The sequence below is a fragment of the Zootoca vivipara genome, chromosome 17, assembly GCF_963506605.1.
Source record: "Zootoca vivipara chromosome 17, rZooViv1.1, whole genome shotgun sequence".
Classification (NCBI taxonomy): Eukaryota; Metazoa; Chordata; class Lepidosauria; order Squamata; family Lacertidae; genus Zootoca; species Zootoca vivipara.
Genome location: NC_083292.1, coordinates 31673833 through 31678314, shown reverse-complemented (window position 1 = coordinate 31678314; position 4482 = coordinate 31673833).

The window sequence follows — 4482 nt, the reverse complement described above, 5'->3', positions numbered from 1 at the left end:
TTAGTTGCCAGCGTACTGCAAAAACTCTGGGCTGGAGAAAACACATGCCGTGAATTCTTGTGCACTGGGAGGTGGGTTGGGGTTTTTTAAAGCCATGTACACCCTGGAGTAGATTAAAAGCCTAGGAAGCTGCATTAGGGCCCATCCTCACTTCTGTTTGTGTGTGATTTGTAGGTCTGTGATTTGTAGGTATAGGTAGCTGAGATTCCAGCATTGCAGGGGTTTGGATTGGATGACCCTCGGGGCCCCTTCCAACTCTATAATTCTACGATTTAGGGATGCGGGTGGCACTGTGGTCTAAACCACTGAGCCTCTTGGGCTTGCCGATCGGAAGGTCAGCGGTTCGAATCCCCGTGACGGGGTGAGCTCCCGTTGCTCAGTCCCAGCTCCTGCCAACCTAGCAGTTCAAAAGCATGCCCAAAAGTGCAAGTAGATAAATAGGTACCACTGCAGTGGGAAGGTAAATGGCAATTCCGTGCGCTCTGGCACTCGTCACGGTCCTCCTTGTGCCAGTAGCGGTTTAGTCATGCTGGCTACATGACCTGGAAAGCTGTCTCTGGACAAACGCCAGCTCCTTCGGCCTGAAAGCGAGATGAGCACCGCAACCCCATAGTCGCCTTTGACTGGACTTAACCATCCAGGGGTCCTTTACCTTTTAATTTTTTTAAATTCTACGGTTTATTAATTTTGTCCCAGCGCTTTTCCTGGGAAAACATGCTGTTTACCACTGATTCAGGTATCAATCGGTTTTTCTGCAGATCAATGTTTGTTTTGATTCAGTAGGAAAAGCACAGGGCTGAAAAAAATGCCTGCTCAGGCCATATACCCAGTACCTCACTTCTGCAGCACAAACAGAAGGCCCCTTCTCCACTATGCATTTAGAGCAGTATCACCCCACTTTAAATAGTGCTGGAGTTGCAGTCAAGATATACCACCTTGGCTTCCACTGGGATAGGGGTTCAGGGGCACCGAGTATGGGAGGCGGAAGATGCTTCAGCCCCCTCAATATTGTTGTGACACGCCCGCCCCCCCAAATTGAGGGTACTGCCTTCCCCTGCCACTGCCAGGCGAGTGCCTGGAAGCCGGAGAGGGGCTGGGACAAGCAGAGAGTGAAGAGTGTCCTCTGCGTGCGTCCCCCTTCCATGCTGGTGATCTCTGTGGGGGACACATAGGGTGAAGCATCTTAGCCCATGCATCCTTTCGAAAAGGTAAGGCAGCTGGCAGGGGGTGAGTGGTTGGGCCAAGTCTGCCTGCCTGGACTGGGGTGTGTGTGTATCGCACGTGTAGCATCGTGCATGCACATCGAGGGGCCCCCAACGTTGGGCGCAACTCGGCGCGCCTGTAGGGGTTGCACATTCAGTTTCCAGAATAAATCACGCAGGCTGAGATCCAAGTCTTTTCTGTCTGCACCGGTTTGTAGAAGAATTTCTCCTTTTTCCTGATGCAGAATCTGAGTTGCCTGATTGATGGTCTCCACCACCCCTCTGCATGAAATACACTCAGGAAATTGCCTTGGCTCAACGCTCAAGTTTCCTTGGCTGTTTGAGCTGCCACTTTCTCAATTAATAGGGTTTTCTGATAATCGTTGCATCCAGACGAGGGTCCCACCCAATCTGACGTCTCTCAGTTTGCAAAGACCCAATGTTCATCTGGCCCGTCTTGGCTGGGAAGGAGGGCTAGTCTGCATTCCAGAGACAGCTAGTAACTCTTGCCTCATTCCAGCCCAGTGGTAGCGGTGATGACCCTTATTGCTCCACACGCCCGCTGGAAGCCTGTGTTCACCTCATAGTGCCGCACACTGCTTGCTTCCAGCAAGGACTAACGTAGGTCACATGTTGTTTGCTAACTCCCATGGTGCTTTGCCGGCACTCCTAACTAAGGTCGGTGACGTCGCGCAGGGCTGTGCGAAATGCTTTGCTGAAACCTGAGTTTGTTGCGGTGGTACCTGTCTGTCCATCCTGGATTGCTTAGGAAACATGGGCAAGATAGGGGATGAAATACTTTTTGGGGGTAGACCTCTTAGTTGTAAGTTTGAAGCAGGAGTGAGGAAACCCGCAGCCCTCTAGTTGGTGCTGAAAAAGGAACCCAGTTTCCCTCAGTAACTGTGACCAGTTCAATCCCCTTTCAAATCTGCTGGAAATTAGGTGGGCATTTGTGCCTCACTCAAGGCAGATGATTATGTAGGAAGTAGGGCTGGGCGATGTCAGGTTTTCAACATCGCAATGTATCAGCAGCCAAACATCGTAATCTGGTGATAAATTGGGATGTTGAAAGGTAGGCAGCTTGTTCCTCCCGCCTGGCACTTCTCCCCTGAGGGGTGGGCAGTTTAAAGGAGTCCCCCCCCCCCCCGCCGCCTCTGGCGCACCAGTAGCAGAGGAAGCCGCTCAGGCGCCTGGGGCGGCGTGCCCAGGGGTGGGGCAAGCTGCCCATAGTGGTGGGGCGAGGGCACGTCGAGCCGCCTGTAGGGGTGGGGTGCACCACAGGGCCTCCAGAGTCTGCCTCCCCCCCACTCAGCTACCATACAACTGGGGGGGGGAGGCAGCCGGCAGACTGTTTGGGCAGCGCGGAGCCTGTGCGTGCCCAAGCCACCGCGCCGCTCCCAGGAGAGATGCTTGGACCGGGCGTGCTGCAGGCCCCGTGGTGAGTGCTGCCCAGCATTTTGTCACCCCCCCCTCAGTGGTGACACCCAGGGCAGCTGGCCCCCACCGCACCCCCCTTCCTCCACCCCTGTGGCCCACATGCCTGTATCAATTTTGTATTGGTGAAATCCTTGATATTTGTGCATGTTCACATGCTTTTACATTATAAGTGGAGGAGGGATTCACGGCAGGACAACAAAAATGGGTTTTGCGAGCCCATGCACTCACTAAGAGAGACTTAAACTTCCGGCCTGGAAGGAAAAAATACCCACCATCTAATACTCGGTGGGCTGAGTATTAATGTTACATGTTGAAGGCACTATTTATAAACGCCACCTCCGCTTGGGTGGCATATGTTGAGCTGTATGTGCAAATGTTGAGCGGTATACAAATTTAATTAATAATAATAATAATAATAATAATAATAATAATAATAATAAAGGATGGATGGACTGGTGATTCATATTGTATCCTGCAGCTTCCAGCAAGTTGTAGGAGGTGAAGAGTTGCCCTTATGCCTGGATCCTCCTTGCAGGCTTTCCATAGGCATCTGGCTGGACACTGTGAGGACAGGATGATGGGTGATTCAATGTACAGGAGTCTCCCACTTACATTCCGGGCCCCAGTCACGTGTAAGTGAAAAATCACGTACATGGGGAGCATCCTTTAAACACCCTCTCTGCCGCTCTCCAGCCAATCCAGACCAAAAAGACTGTATCCAAAAATATTCACAACTAGAATTGAAGCTTGGGGTCGGCTGCATGACGGCTGCTGCGTTACCCTGCAAATCAACTGCTAGGTGGGGAGGCTGAGCAGCCTAAACAAAGCCCAACTATCTTTGGAGCTTCCTCTGCCCTCACTGACATCCTCTTTGGGCTCCGGGGAGGGTCTCCTCACGAGCCACGAGAACTCTCCTGCTCTCTCCCGCCATTTCCAGGTTTGAATAGAATTATTTATTTCCCGGCACTGCAGGTATACTGCAGGTATACACACGAGCCGATCACGGGTAAGTGGGGGCATGCCTGTATTGTTAAGCTGGTTTTTCCTTCAAATAAATTTGCATTAAAAGTAAATTAAGAGATGATTCGCCGCCACCACCTTAGGTGCTAATTTTCTAAATGGAAACCCCCAAAGTGCATTGGCCATTTGTCATGAGGTCCACCTGGTGTCTCATCCTTGATTGCCAGACATTCTTCTCCCTCCCATTCCGCTCCTCCACCTTTTCTCCCACAATTTGCCAACCCTAACCCCCGCCTATCGGGTTGTATGTGGAGCAAATACTCTGAGCAAGCCAAGTGCCAGGAACACACGCCCCACTCATTCTTAAATTATGCAAGATGAGCGGAATTTAGCGCCACTCACTTTGAGGTTTTTTTTTGTAATGCTGGAATTTTGCGTTTCCATGGTATAGAAATTAGCACGTAGTGTATGAGCAATTCTGAATTCCATTGAGCTCTTCCAAGTTCAATCATGCTGGTTGTTTTCAGAATTAATTCATACACAGCCAAAGCTCCCCCCCCCTTTTTTTTTTGCTGGAAAGAGCTTTTGCTCAGGAATGCAGTCCGCTTGCTTAGTCAGAGACTCATGATAATGACTCAGCACAAATTTAGACAAAAGCGGATTTTGAAAAGAAACGTCTCAGTCGTACCCTGTGCCCCAGTTCTTCCGACTGAAATTTAATTAGCATTCCCCTAATGTGCAGTCGGTCCCACTTGCTTGTCTGGGCAACATTTGTTAATTAAGCTGGTGTTTCTCCTCCTCCTGTTTTTTTTTTTAAATATCTTTTCCCCTATCCCCAACCCTGTTTGTTTGTTTGTTTTAAAAATATTTTGCAAATGAGATC